We start from the raw sequence: 15,443 nt of genomic DNA on the forward strand, positions 1-15,443 counted from the left end.
AGGGACTAAATACAGTTGACACTATTGCTTGGATGGGTGCAACTGGCAAGGACAATTTTTGCAGCTAATGCTGGAAGTGTGGCAATCAGAGAAGCTGCCAGCTGTCTCACTTAAATTCTTAGCTCTCTCGCTCTCTTTTTTTAAAATCGTTTTGCTTACATAATCCACCCCCTTTTTATTTTCTAATTCTCTCCTTGCAAAGCTGGCACCAGAGGGGAAGGGCTGGGGTGGAGGGGGTAGCAATTACACATCGGTTTGGGGAGCATTTACATTTTGCAATTACAATTTAAAAATAAGTCTCGTTAATGATCTCCACGTGTAAACGACAAACCCTAACTGACATATATACTCTCCTGGGCCTGCCTGCCTCCCCCAGAGTCGGGGCTCAGTGGAGGCAGAGGTGCCTAGGAAGACATAGGAGGAGGCTGGGGGCCGGTGTCTGAGGGGTGGCAAGAGCAGGTCATATGCCTTTGAGGTTGGTACAGGACAGATTCGGGAGTGAAAACTTGGAAATCAAGAGTTCTGGACTCCAGCTCCTTCTCCTCCCTGCACTCACGGCTAAGTCCTAGCCCATCTTCTTCTGAGCCTGGCACTGTAGGAACTCTGCTAGGGAGAAAGGGAGCCCCAAATGCTGATATCCTCTGAGGTGGGGATTTTCAAAGTCCTGTTGGGCAAACATAAACCTTAGTTCTCAAGAGCCAGCCAGTGTACCTGGATAGTCATGGATTGGGTAAAGGAGCTGATTCCATACTCAGGGTTCAGGAAGGGAACAGCATTTGTTGTATCCCCATTTAGGAGAGATATATCTCCTCTTCTCAGTTGGTGCACACATGGTTATTGGAGTCCTCTGGTTCCTTGAGGAAACTTAGGCTTTGGAACCAGACCAACCTAGACTCCAATTCTAGCTCTGCCATTTGCTGCCTGTGAGATTTGGGGCAAGTTACGTAACTTAAGTTTTCTTTTTTTATTTTATTTTCTTTTTTTTTTTTTTGAGACAGGGTCTCACTCTGTCACCCAGGCTGGAGTGCAGTGGCACAGTCTCAGCTCACTGCAACCTCTGCCTCCCAGGCCCAAGTGATCCTCCTGCCTCAGTCTCCTGAGTAGCTGGGGCAACAGGTGCACACCTCCACGCTGGACTGATTTTTGTATTTTTTTTTTTTAAAGAGATGGTGTTTTCTCATGTTCTCCAGCCTGGTCTCTCACTCCTGAGTCCAAGTAATCTGCCTGCCTCGGCCTCCCAAAGTGCTGTGATTACAGGCATGAGCCACTGCGCCCGGACACTTAAGTTTTCTTACCATCATTGTCTTTCTGTAATTTTGGTAATCATATTTATCTCATGGGGCTTCTGTGCAGATTAAATGAGAGAATGCACAAGAATGCACCTCACACAATGTCTGGTGTATCAGAAATGCTCAGAAAATGCCAGTTCCTGTGCAAGCCCCTCCCCTTGAGCCCCAAAGCGCCGCCTTCTACTAATATTAAAACTGCTTCTTTCCCACTACCACGGACACTAGGGAAGGGCGATGTGGTCTGATTTGTGCAGGCCTCTGCTCAAAGTCAAGCCATCTGCATTCTGAGCAGCTTCTGAACGGGCCCCCTCTGAACTCCCTGTAGGATTCTCTGCAGGCCATGGTTTCAGGCTCCCAGGTCAGCCTTCAGCTTGTCTGCTGTTTCCTGACTCTGGCTGTTCACAAAGCCCAGTTCTGTCTTTTCTGGACATCATAATCCAACCGCATGACCTTTTATTGGCCACTGCCCCCTCTGGGCCCCACATGTGTTCCTTCTCTGTGAACGAGGGAGGAGGACTAGAGGCTCTCTGAGGAGTCTTTCAGGCCTGACATCCTGTAGTCCTTGGATTCTCACTCCCCTCTCTGCTTCCCTCCACGAGATATTTGTGTAGAAAGCTGTTCATCTCTTGTGCAGCTTCATCCAGGCCAGTCTTTGGACTGAGCACTTATAGTCAAGAACTTAGAGTTGTTACTTGAAATATGCACAAAATAGTTCTTATCTACTGCAAAAAGAAGTATTAATTTTAAAAAATTAGCCAGGCATGGTGATGCACACCTGTAGTTCCAGCTACTCAGGAGGCTGAGGAGGGAGGATTGCTTGAGGCCAGTAGGTCGAGGCTGCAGTGAGCTATGATTGCTCCACTGTACTCCAGCCTGGGTGACAGAGGGAGGCCTCTGTCTCTAAAAAACAAACAAGCAAGCAAATAAGAGGCACGCATCTTGTAAAGGGAAGAGGTCCCAAGCAGGCCAGATGGCCCAGGGCAGAGGACATGGAAGCGGGTGCGTGGTCAGAAAGCTCCTTGAAGGTAGGGACTACATGTTATCAGTTTCGCTGTTTATTATAACACAGTTAAATGTTATGTTTTAAATATTGTTCTAAAAACTTGCTTTTTAAACATAGGTTATATGATTGATAGCTTTCTGGGTCAAAACAAATAGATCTACTCCATTACTTTTAACTGCTGCCCAGTTTTCTACTATATAGATGTATAATTATTTATTTATTGTAGTTATTTTTTAAATTAGAAGTATGTGTGAGAGGAAAAAGCAAGCAGTGTAAAAGATACAAAATAAAAACTCTCCCTCCCTACCCTCACCTCTCCCCACAAGGCTCATGATCCAAAGTCAACCACAACAGCTTCTGGCTTTAGTTATTTCATGGCCAACATTTATCATATTAGATGATATGCTTAAGTCCTTTTTTCTCAGTTTATCTATTTATCCGTTAACTGTCTGCTATGAAAGTTGAGGAAATTAGCACACATCCTCCCCCTCCAATTTGTATTAGTTTGATAAGTTTTTATCAAATTACATTCGATATTATCTATTTTTAGTTCATAGCATTATATATACTATATAACGTATATACACCATATATAATATATACTATATATTAATATAAGTATAAATCTTTTAAATCTTAATAATGTAAAATGATAGTCATATACTAAATAACACATACCATATAGCATTATATATACTAAAGAGATTATGAATTATGTAGTGTAGCACTACGTATTATATATAATACTAAATAATATATAATATATACTCTGTAGTATATTCTCTATATAATATAGTATATAGCATTATATATCATACATAATACTGTATACTACATGATATATAATATATAATACATGATATATAATATATAATACTATACACTATATAATATAATATATGCAGTATTTTAAAATCACATATAATAAATAGTACCTTATAATATACATTATATAATATGTAATATTATATGTTAGTATATATAATCATATGAGGTATATTATGTGCTATGTACTATAATACATATGTATGCTATGTACTATAATATATAATTATATATGATATAATATATAGGATCTATAGTATGCCATATACTTTTATACTGTATATAACATACTATATATAGTACTACATATTATATTTTGCATAATAATAAGTTATCTATGATTTTTACATTGTTAAGATTTAGAGGATTTATACTGTTATATTGCTGTAGTTTACCTCTGCATTCTATAGGTGATTATAAGATGGAAATCTGTTTAAAAGCATTAAAACCACTGTAGGCATGGCAATATTATTCATCCGCAGAACTAAGCAGTGTGAGTGGCTCGTGGAAGGGTCATTATAACGTGGCTGCTGTGGAAGAACCTTCTGAGCCCTGTGGTGCCATGACTGGTGCCCTGAGCAGCCACTCTTTCTTGTTCAGTGTCCTCCGCCTCTTCAGATTTCTTCGTTTGCTGGGCTACAACCTCTAGTTATTTTTTATATCAACGAGTGGGAAATAAACTCCTGGTTCTCATATGTCCAACACTGGCTTTGTCTTCACACTTGACTGATAATCGGACTGCGCTCAGAATCCCAGGTTCAAAACCTTTTTCTCCTAGAACTTGCTGACATGGCTGCACCATCTCCTTGTTTCCGATCTTGCAATGAGGATCTGTGGGAACGTGTGGTTCTCTCTTCTTTTCCCATTAAAGTTCTGATTTCACCACCATGTGTTGGGGCTTGAAGTTTGCTTTATGTTCTCCTTTCTTAGCACTGTGATCTTTTAAGTCTGAAGTCACCTGTCTGCTTCAGCACAGGGAAATCTCCACTTTGCTACGTCTTCATTTCTTTTCCTTTGTCGTCTGTTTTCTCCTTCTGGGACGTCCATTGCCCCACACAGTGCCCGACACAGAATAGGTGCTAAGTAAATGAGGCCTGGATTTGCTACTTGGGACCTGGGTTCTAATTAGGGCCCTATCTCCAACTTGCTGCATGGACTTGGGCAAGTTTCCTTATTTGTCTCAGGAAGAAGTCAGACCTCATGGCGACTCAGGACCCTTCCACCTCTGTTGGTCGTCTGACAGTCTGCCCTAGTGTCTGGAGTTCCCACTGCTTCCAGAATTGGAGAAGAAGCGTTTATTTCCTGAGGAGTGAAGAAAAGGCTGAGATGGGTTTCACGGCAGCCGCAGCACCTGGCTTCTCACAGTGGACAGCTCCTTTGGACCCTCCATCTCCCCAGCATCCACTCTCTGTCCCCCTTGGGGGGCTCTCTGCCTGACATTCCCCATCATTCTGAAATGGGCTTCCTCACCTTCCTGTCTCCCTCTGCCCATCTCCCCTACTCCCCACACTTCCCCAGCTCACATGCACACAGCTTCTGCTAGTGAAATCATCCCTGACCATGGCAAGTGCCTCATTAAGTGAGCTCTTTTTCTCACGTTTATGAACTGCAGGACAAAGAGACGGCAGACGGCTCTTCCCAGTGCCACAAAGCACAGACTCTTACGGGAGACAGCCAGGCCCTAAACAGAGAAGAAAGCTCTGAGGGGGCTGAAGACAGCAAGGATTGTCCCCAGCCCCAGGCACACTTGTGCCCTTGGGGAGTCATCTTAGAAGAGTAGCCCCGTTTACTTCTCCTTCCCATCCCAGAGCCTGGCTCTGGGAGCAGACATCTCACATGCAGCACCCTGCCTGCTCCGATCAACCTGCTCTGGACAGAACCTCCTGATCTGGAAGTAGAGACACTTTGTTCCTTTTCCCTGGACAGGCTTGACCCTGGAAGACCCAGACTAACAAATGCTCAGATCCCGGGGGATTAGTAACTGTTCTAAGCATCCTAATTGGTCCCTGAGGGCCAGAGTCCACTGTGCAAAATTGCCTTCTTCTCCTCCTCTTCTTCCACTCCCTGGTCCTTGCCCTAGCATGAGAGATGGTGTCCATCTCACTGGAGAAAGAAGAGGGCAAAGTGAAGGCATGATCTTGAACATCGAGACTACAAAGATTCTGTGCTAAAGGCAGGACTCTTTCTCTCCACCCAGACCATAATGATAGGAAATGGGTTGCGTTGTGAAAGTCAGAATTAAGCTTCACGGTGAGTTATAGTTTTCAGACCCATTCCTAGTATTCAAAGACTCTGCTGCTAATATGAAACACTCCTCCTCTGTGTCTGAGAGCAGCTGAAAGGGCCAGCACATGACTAAAGTTTTCCCTCTTAGGAGCCAGAGAACCACAGCCCCTTTCCAAGGCTGGAGGTTGAAGAGGACGGGACCTGGCAGAGAACAGCCCCAGCCAGTGGGAGGTAGAACACAGCTCCGTCCTTGCACTTCTGTTTAATAGCTGCCTGCCTCAGAGGATGTGGGTAATAACCCTGCTGCTGGCTCACTGGCTGCCCATTCAGACTGCTGCCTGGAATCTCTCTGGGCTGAGAGAGGAAGAGAAGACTCTGAAGTGAACAGGAAGGGGCTTCTTTGGCAAGATGATAAATCTTGGACTCAGGGAGATATGACAAGAGAGGGGATGCTCCCTAACGATGGGGTGCCCTGGCTTGAAAACACTAATACTGCTCCACTGGACACGCTTTCCCAAGATACAGCCAGCTGCCTCTTAGCCTGTGCGTCATGGACAGATTTCATTCCAGAACAGGGACTTCTTTACAGCTGTGGGTGGTCCCTGGAAAGCCAAGGGTGTGTGGGGAAAGGCCAAGTGGAGACTGTCACAGAGAGCAGGCTGACTGCATGCCCCCTTCTACCCTACTTCACTCCTCCTGGGACCCAGCAGGGCCCCTCAGTCCAGTATGACAAAACAGAGACACTGACAGAATCCCAGTCAATGTGATTCAGAGCCCTGGCCCGAAAGCCGCCAAGAGCAGGGTGAGGCACAGGCAGCCTGGCTTTCGTACGCGCCCCATGCGTTCCTGGAGCTCTGCTCCCAGACAGCTATGACACATTATCAGATTCCAATTATACATCGCCTTTGAGATGCAGTCTTCAGCCATATATTTCCATCATTTTGTGTTCTTTAATTTTGTTCCTTCTCCTCCTAATTGAACACACAGTCCAATGAGTCCACGATGAAGACTCAAGATTTGCCGCTTTCAGCTCGCTTAATGTTTTCCATCTTCGTCTCAGTCGTATTATGTTTATGAGACCCCTACTTCTTATCGCTGGGATCAGCACTTTCATTTTCCCATCTCCCGCTCATTTTTATAAAATAATAAGAGCAAAATGCAATGAAATATTTAACAAAATGTGTACACACACTGCTGTAGCAGGATGACAGGGCTGATGGAAGGAACTTCCCCACCATGGGAAGGCACAGAGTGTGTGTCCATTAACTGATGTACAGAAGCCCAGGCTCGGCAACACAGAAGACATTTAGTGGTGTCAGTATAATATGATGCTTGGAAAATCAGGGCATAGGAAAGTCAAAGGACAGCCAGTATTCGAGGGCCCAACTCTAAACTGGCAGCTTGGTTTTATAATCAGCCTCACCTTTTCTGCACTTCTCCAGTTTCTAGGAGTCTCAGTCCTTCCCTGCTATTTCCTGCCCTCACCCTGAGACTTCCAATTAACCCTGCAGACTCTGGGATCAGACTGTGTGTAACATCTGGAAACTTCCTCAAAGCCCCAGTTTGCTCACCCATGAATGGGAACAACCGTAATGCCGACACCATCTGGTTGTTAAGAGAAAGAGACCAGGTGATCTGTATCTGCTGTTAGTGTCATGCCTGGGGCACAGGGAGGGCTCAGTAAGTGGCAGTTGTTATTAATTCTATATTTTCATCTCACTCATATCCAAATTGGCTCCAGGAACTAACAAACTTATTCTCACTGTTGTGTAAATGGCTGCTGGGACTCAAAGGGTTATGCTTCTTGGATTGGCTTGTTTTACATTTTAAGAGCAAGCCAGGCCAGGCACGGTGGCTCATGCCTGTAATCCCAGCACTTTGGGTGACCGAGGTGGGTGGATCACAAGGCCAGAAGTTCGAGACCAGCCTGGCCAATATGGTGAAACCCCATCTCTACTAAAAATACAAAAATTAGCCAGGCTTGGTGGCGGGCACCTGTAGTCCCAGCTACTCGGGAGACTGACACAGGAGAATCGCTTGAACCTGGGAGGCAGAGGTTGCAGTGAGCCAAGATCATGCCACTGCACTCCAGCCTGGGTGACAGAGCAAGGCTCCATCTCAAAAAAAAAAAAAAAAAAGTAAGCCGGCCAGGCACAGTGACTAATGTCTGTAATCCCAGAACTTTGGGAGGCCGAGGCAGGCGGATCACATCAAGAGACCGAGACCAGCCTGGCCAACATGGTGAAACCCCATCTCTACTAAAAATACAAAAATTAGCTGAGTGTGGTGGTGCATGCCTGTAGTCCCAGCTACTTGGGAGGCTGGGGCAGGAGAACCACTTGAACCCAGGAGGCAGAGGTTGCAGTGAAACGAGATCGTGCCACTGCACTCCAGCTTGGTGACAGAGCAAGATTCCATCTCAAAAAAAAAAAAAGAAGGAAAAAAAGGAGTTAAGCCAAAGAAATTAAACTATAACCATGTGTATATATTGAGGCTTCATAAGGAGGTAGACTTTGTGGAGTCATATTGCATAGGCTGCCCCTTCTGCCCCAGTGAACATGCAAGGCAGAGCCATGATCTTGTCTGCTGGGGGAACAGGGGCCAGTGGGCAAGATGGGACATGCAGGCGAGGGGCAGATTTTCCATAACATGGAAACATGCATGATGATTGTTCCCGCCATGATTTCCCACGTGTAGTCCTGGAGTGGAAAGGGAAGGAAGGCTTCATGGAACAGTAGGCTTTGGAGCCAAGTGTTGATGAAGGGAAGGGCATGGCTGTGAAACACAGAACACCTTGCTGGCAGGCAAGAAACATAGCAAAAGGCATGAGAGCATCTTAGGTTGGGCGATGGAGGGAGTATATGCTGGGGTGTGAGTCTGGGTGGCCACGCCACGTCCTCTCGCATCATGGCTGTCATCTTCCCTTCCCCAGGGCTGGCTTTCCTGCAGCTCAGGAACACAAAGCCAGTGTACCCGCCCTCCTTCCAAGGGGGTGGTGAGGACCAAGGGTGGGGCAGCCTGGCTGGGCAGCCTTTCCTCCTCTGGCCGATCCCGTTGCCGCGGGCTCTATTTAGAGCTCTTGTTTCTTGTGAGCTCTGCCTGGGCCAACACGAAGGCGCAGGAAGGGCATCTCAGGAATTAGTGGCTTTCCAATGATAAATTGAGTGCACAGAGCCACTTACTTCCACAACCCTGACTCTTGACTTTTTTTTTTTTTTTTCCTAAAGGCAAGTTTTAAAAATTGGAACCAGGTATCATCTAGCCAGAGGATACAGTACAGTCCTCAGAGAGAAAAGGGGCCTGGCTGACCCTTTTAGCTCCCCTGGCCCCAGGAGAATCTGAGGTTGCACCAGGGGTGGAATGCATAGGCTTCAGGGTCCCTCGCCTCCATGCCCTCCTTCCCCCACCAGCCCCCGCTCCGGCCACCCTGCCCACACCTTACATGGTCCCCATGCCTGCTTTCCTCCTCCCCCCAGCTCCCAGGGAGCGTCAGGGCCCTCCTGACTGCCTCAGAGAAGAGAGACTTACGAAAGGGAGGGAGCCCGAGAGGGCTGCCGGAGGTGGCTGTGCGCTTTTCCACCTGGGATCCCAGCGCTGGAGCTGTTTGTCTGTCTCTGTTGAGTTGTGGGTCTCAGGGGCCCGGCCTGTGTTGTTTTCTCAGCTCGGTGCCTGAGCAGCGGCTGCTGTCAGCTCTTGACAAATAATAATAAACCTGGGAATCAGGTTTGTCGAGGGGGACTTCAGTCCCAGGTTCATTTTTAGATATGTTTCTCTGTGAGTGTGTGCAGACGAGAGCGCACATGATAGAGTCTCCAGGGGAGGGGCGGGCCGGGGCTCCCAGGTGCCCTGACACTCCACCCTAGCCACCACTGTGGAGGAGCTGGAGGGCTCTCCACTGTCCCGATCCCTGGAGCTGCTTGCGTGTTGAAAAAAAAAGGAAAATAATTGAATAAAAGGCCTCAAGCTCTCTCCTTTGCCTGGGCCTCCCCACCTCTCCAGCTCTTGTTGTTTGGCTAGAGATGGAGCGGACTGGAGAGGAAAACAAAAGGGCAGGATCCGCTCTCTAGGTTAGAAGGTTCCAAGGGGGCCACAGTCTGGGGGATGGAGTTGGCTCAGAGCACCCCAGGGCAGCAGCTGTGGCCTCCCTCCCACCTCCATTCCTGGGGGTGAACAATAGGGGGAGGGGCTCCTGGAATGGGAGAGGTACCCTAAGTAGAGCATCACTGGCAAAAGCAGGACCCAGGTGTGGTGAGTGTGAATTTTGGGGACACAGTTGTTATGGCCCTCTGGGGCAGAGCAGCACCCACTTTCCAGCAGACAAGACCTACCAGAGGTCATTGCAGCCACCCCCCTGCCTCCAGGTAGGAAAAGGCACACACCACTTCCATGAGCAGAATGCAAGGGCTGTGCTCCCTCTTCCAGCCGGCACGCTTTTTTTCTGTTTTTTGTTTTATTTTGTTTAAAGGAACCAAAGGGGGAAAAATTGCCAAGTTGTAAAGTGCTTAAAGAGGAGATGAGAATCTTCATCAAAATGCTAAAAGCTGGAGGGGAGAGTAATGTGAGAACTCTTGCCTGCTATTTATGGGATTGATTCTCAGATCAAGAAGAAGCAAGCAGTTGGATGAAAGGAATTATTGTTAAGCTCCTCGGTAGGAAGATCTAATGGACAATTGCCGCTATCAGGGGGAATTAAATTGCTGTTTCAGTTTGTAAAATATATCAGCAGCTTTCTGAAGCCAGGAAAGGTGTGACAGCGAGGCAGGGAGGGCGGTGGGGCTCCAGCACTCTCGTTCCTGGTGTGGAGAGGCGGGAGCAAGACCAGGAAGAGGGCGCAGAAGCAGGGCGGGTGTTGCTCCTCTGACTCTCCTGCTCCGTGTTGTGAAGCCCAGTTAAAAAAATAGCTGAACTGGGGACTCAAGGAGGAGAGGCTGCAGGCCTGGAACTCTGGCTTCTGTGTGAGTCAGAGCGGCATGGCCATCAGCAAAGGGCAGGACGGTGGGGCTCCTCTCTGGGAAACCTGGTCGGGCTGGAGTTCAAGGAAGGCAGGTCCTGTCCATGGAGGAGGGAGCGGCCGAGGAGGGTGATGGACCCAGTGCTGGGGCCTGTCCCCAAACACTGCTTTGTCATGCTGCTTGTGTGCCCACTAATCCTCCCCATAGTGAACCGTGGACACAGAGGGACCTGGCACCCTCTCCTCCAGGGTGGGTCTCTAATGAGGGTGGGTCTCTAATGTAAGCTTCTGCTCATCTCTAGGCTGGGGTCAGTGAGTGCATAAGTGATCTGTTGGCCTGACCACACTGGGGACATATTGTTACTCCAAATAAAGAACGAACAGTAAAATGGTCTTGGGAGTGGAAACCAGAGAGGAGGTTGAGGCCCTCGGAAGTAGGACCACAGGCCATTAGGGGGAGGCCACACTCCTTGGGATGGAAACTGGGGGTTGGGTGGGAAGGGTCTCTGGATTTTCTGGTCTCACAGAAGGCTCTTACCTTTTCCAAACCATTCACTCCATGCGGCATTTAAGGTCTGAAGGAGGATTGAGGGAGAGAGATTTGCACATCTCTTAGGGAGTCAGAAGCAGGCAGTCCTAGCCAAAGCTCATGCTGGCTTCTGCTCTGTCCCCACTCTGTTCTCTGGACACCAGCATCGTGATATTAGGGCATGACCTGGCACCACCTCCCAAGTTGGCTTCCCAGAAGGGTGGCAAATGACAATTAGTACGGAGAGCTATGGGTGGCCAAAGTGTCTGCTTGTCTTGGTTGTCATCTTTGCCTCCCCACTGAGTATTCCAAGGAGGACCTGGAAGGGCAGTAGGGAAGCAGGTGTTCTGGCTGTGACATTCTGCAAGGACTTGGGCTCTGTGCCGGGTGCAGTGTGCCCTGGGACCTGGGTCATTGTGGAGTCACGGCTTATTTTTGACCTCTTAGCTGGCCTTCAGGACACAGAGTGAACAAGGATGTGAGACCTGAGTGCAAATCCCACTCAGTTCCTCTGCACCTGTCCCTCCTTCAGTAACATAGATATGTACAACCTCCCTCCCTGGCTCCCAGGCCCCACTCCGAGCCTGACCTCATCAGACTGGAGGATCTCCATTTCCCCCCATCAGCCCAGGATCAGAAAGACAGGCAGAAAGCAGCACCCACTCAGCCCCACATTCCTGCTGCCTGAATCCTCAGGGTCCCCAGCTTCCTCTCAGCGCCCACAGCCCCTGGGGTGAAGAGGCAAGCAAGGGTGTTTGCTGTGCTATAAGGTGGGGCAGGCTCTGGGGAGCTTGCCCCTCTTCCCAAATTCCTTAGTCCTCCCCTCCAGGAGCCTCCACTTCTCCCTCTTTTTGAAACATTTCAACACGACAACTGATTTGGAGGTGACAAACCCCTGCTCACATGGTCAAGCTTCCCAGCCCACGGTGCATCCTCTCTCTCCATTCTGTCCTCCTCTGCCACCACAAATTGACCTCACCCTTGTCACTGCTCAGTTCTCGGTGCCGACTCCATCCACCAAGCCTCAGGGACCACCGAGCTCTGGCAGACACCCCTCCTCCAGCTTGTCACTTCTAGCCCTTACTGGGTTTTGCAGAGAGACCTGGTGCGTGTGTGTGTTTCTATGTGTGTGTGCTCGCATGCACCCACAAGCCTTTGCTTCTTTAGATAAATCCACAGAGTCACATGAAATCAGTGACAGGTTGACACCGTTATTTCAAGATTCATCGCTATGAGTTGCCAGCAGAGGAGACCTAGCCAACTCCGTTCTACCAGCAACACTTTTTTTTTCCAGGCATAATTTATAGCACTGGGGTGAATTTGTTTCCAAAAGATGAATATCACACTATCAGCAACAGCTGCCTCTCATTTTTATTTGTTTTTAAATTTGACTCAAAGTCCAATTCTCCATACACATCCCAAGCTGCAAATCCTAAGGCGACTGATTACATGATTTAGTAAACAGGTTATATTATGTAATGCAATTAAAGTGGGCCCTGCGACGCCACCTACAGGCCACTTCTGGGAAGGGAGCTGGGCCAGAGAAGATCATTTTGGATGCGGTGTTGGGGCTGAGGGAAAAAGAGACGGATTGCGCCAGGGTTGAGGAGGCTGCCCCAGAGGGAGATGTTGAAGCCAGCCAGGTTACTAATGCAGCTTTTCGGTCCCTCCTGCTGAGTTCACTGTGTTATTTCAGCCTCCTGCAAATCTGTCTAGACGTCAGAACCCAGGCCTGGGCAGCTGCTCACAGGGGACAGCTTGGGGGTGGGGGTGGAGGGGTAACCTGGGGGCGTCTGGGCTGAAGGGATTGACGGCTCCTGGCTTGCTGACCTCAGGGGCCTCCTTCCCACTCTCCAACTAGATGGGAGGAAGAGAAGTCGGGTGCTGGCTGGCCTTTAGAAAGAAGCTACAATCCAACCCTTTCCGTTCCATTCAACAAGCATGTGTGCAGTGCAGATCCTGGGCAAAGGCTTCCTGAATGTTCTGGGGAAATCCCTTCATTTTGCAGTCCGAGAGGGAAAGTGACTTGTACAGGCTACAGAATAAGTGGTAGATTCTACTGGATGTGGAATCCAGACTTTTTTTTTTACCCCAAGGCCGGGCTTAGATCATGGGAACTGAGAACTGAGGGGTGGCCCTGTGAATTCCCTCATCCAATCCCAAAGTTTACAGATGGGGAAATTGAGACCCAGACAGAGGATGGGACTTCCACAGCCCCTACTTGTCTCAAGGGAAGGGAAATCATGAACATGCTGCTTGTGTGTGTTGGAGGACAGACAAGAAGCATTCCTAGGGGCCCTCATGAGTGCCTCTTAGCTGCTATGGAAGGAAGGGAGGAAGGAAGGAAGGGAGGAAGGAAGAAAGGAAGGAGGGAGGGAAGAAGGGAGGGAGGGAAGAAGGCAGGGAGGGAAGAAGGGACAGGAAGGGAGGAAGGAAAGGAGGATGGAAGGGGGGAAGGAAGGGAGGAAGGAGGGGAGGAGGTCCAGGGCCAGAAGGCAGGCAGACCCAGGGCCACCCTCCCCTCCATCCCTCTCTCTGAACTCCAGCACTCTTCAGATGAATGGGGCTCTGGACCTGCAGGATTCTAGCTTCTCCAAAGAGTTCTTCTAAGGGGGTAACATCACTGAAAAGCAATTCCTGGAGAGAAGGGACTCACTTCCCCGGGGCTGAGAAAGAAACTTGACCAGAGGGAGTGGGGGGAAGGGCGTGAAGGAAGAAAACAGGACTGTCAGAGTCCAGGAGAGTGGGAGTGTCCCCTCCCGCTTGTCCTTGTGCCAGCCATGGGCCCTGTCTCCAGTTTGGGGCAGGTGGGTGGGACAGTGAGGGGCCAAGCAAGCTGGCCCTACTTTCCCTATCCCCCATCAATTTGTCTCAGCTAGGGTCAGGGGCCAGGAACAAATGCTGCCAGGCCAGCTGGCCAGAGAGTTCCCAATTAGACTTTGTGTCTCATCCTTAAGGCCCTGAGCCCCCAACCCCGGCACCCTGGCCCAATTACTGCCCAGCAGCATTAACCCCTTGGTGCCCCAGGCCGTTAATGGAATGTTAATTGGTCTAATGGGTTTCATGTCAACAAGTCCTAATGAGCTCCTTCCTAATGAGCCTGGTATTTTTTTTCTGAGCCTGTTTGTCAACACACTGGATTTGGGGCTCCAGACTGCCGACCTGGTGGTGCAGGGCTGTGGGGGGGCGTGGGTTGAGGAGGCTGAGGGAGGTGAGTGCCCAGGACTGCCCATCCCATTTCCTAAAGGGGTGTGATTTTATGACTTTGCATCCACTGACCCTGCCTCGCTGACTCCTGGGCTCTCTAAAATGGCATTTTAGTTTCTTCTGATGATATCAGAGACACAAATGATTTCTTCTTGGATATCATTGTGGGGTCGAGTGTTGCATTAGAATTTTTCCCTCCTAGATGTCATATCGTAAAGGTTTTCAGCATTGAACAAAACAAAACAAAACAAATCAAAAAGCAACCTCTTCCTGTGAGCTGTTCGCGATGGGAAATCTCTCCATGGGAGATGCTCCTCATCTGTCCTCCACTTGCAATCTTGACTGTGCCCCCTTGAATGCCCAGGTGTCTGGTGACAGAGCACTGGGGCCTCTGGACAGGGCCAAGCAGCCTCTCAGAATCCGTGACAAAATCTCCGAAGCCCGGGGCTGGGTTTGCAGGGGCTCAGGCCTGCTGCTCCCCTCCCTCTCCCAAAGAAAATGCAAAAAGGGCAGGCTTCCCCCAAAGGGCCGGGACCCCTGCTGTGGCTCAAGGAGTTCCCCCACACCCCACTGCAAAGTCCCAGCCAAGTCACTGATAAGGCGAGTCAGATCCCCAAATTCCTCTCCAGGATGGTTGCACGTGGCCCCTCAGGAATCGGGGAAGTGCATGTGTGGGTGGAGAGGTGTGAGGAAAAGAGCCAGCTTCCGGACATGGGTGCAGGGTCTCCAGCAGCTGAGCTCCCGGAGTGTCAAGTTGCCGGAGGCTTCTGTGCCTGAGCAAGCAGAGAAGGAAACTTAAGCCTCTGATGAAAAGGCCTCCTGTTCTCTTGCAGGAGGAGCCCCCAGAGGGTAATGGGGCAGTGGCCTAGTGGCCTGTGGTGACCCCAAGGAGGGGGAGGGGCCAGGGCCATCTGGGTCCTCAGAATATTGTTCCTGTGTCTTCTTTCGAGGCGGGTCTGGCCCTGCTCTGCAGCCTGGTGGGCTCAGGACTGAACAGTCTCCTCTCAGCCTCATGGGTGGTTGTCTCTGGGCACAGACTACTCTTAACCACCCCTCCTTACCCCCAGACAGGGCAGCCCTCCTGCTGCTACAAATATTTCCAGGGACAGCGCCTCTAAAATGACCCTGCCTTCCATTCACTGGACAGTGAACAAAAGAATGTGAATGAAAGGCGCCTCTCTGTAGCCTATGCCCTCCTCGTTGAGCTTCCTTTGTTTTGCCTTCATTATGACTTTCTAATCCATGGAATGAGGTTACCAAAAGACCCAAGCCCGAGGTCAAAGAGAACTAGTTGCCCCTAAGAGGGGGAGAAAGCCCTCCTTCCTGAGGCGGCTCCCACCCTGACTCTGCCCCCAGGCTCCCTCTTCTGGAGGCTGCAGGCACTACAGTGCTATGGCCCTTCACCTTCTTCCC

General features: G+C 49.5%; 1 protein-coding gene across 3 annotated transcripts in view; it reads left to right on the top strand.

Moving 5' to 3' along the window:
- Positions 1–15,443, top strand: part of PKNOX2 (PBX/knotted 1 homeobox 2) — a 266,903-nt gene that overhangs the window by 167,278 nt on the left and 84,182 nt on the right. The window lies entirely within an intron of this gene.

The sequence above is a fragment of the Pongo pygmaeus genome, chromosome 9, assembly GCF_028885625.2.
Source record: "Pongo pygmaeus isolate AG05252 chromosome 9, NHGRI_mPonPyg2-v2.0_pri, whole genome shotgun sequence".
Taxonomy (NCBI): Eukaryota; Metazoa; Chordata; class Mammalia; order Primates; family Hominidae; genus Pongo; species Pongo pygmaeus.